Source organism: Convolutriloba macropyga, unplaced genomic scaffold, assembly GCF_964194025.1.
Source record: "Convolutriloba macropyga unplaced genomic scaffold, txConMacr16.3 SCAFFOLD_3248, whole genome shotgun sequence".
Taxonomy (NCBI): Eukaryota; Metazoa; Xenacoelomorpha; order Acoela; family Convolutidae; genus Convolutriloba; species Convolutriloba macropyga.
The window spans coordinates 27,890-28,139 of record NW_027449459.1 but is presented as its reverse complement, the minus strand read 5'-3'; positions in this window follow the sequence as shown (position 1 = coordinate 28,139).

The following is a 250-nucleotide window of genomic DNA, read 5'->3' as shown; positions in this document are numbered from 1 at the left end:
AAGAGCAAAACAATGAAAACGTACAATCGCAAGAAGCAGTTTTGGTTACTTTGGTCCATAAAGTCTTATCCACACTAAATTTTTTAATGGGTCGAGGTCTAAATGTGGATACTTTTGTCTCTATTGAATTTCTTCGAAATAAGTTGGGATGCTCATGCTTAATCATTGGTTTGATTTTTTTTTGATATTCTAGGATAATTTTGACAACTGGCTTACAGCTTGAATTTGGGCTTGACTTGTTGCTTTTTTG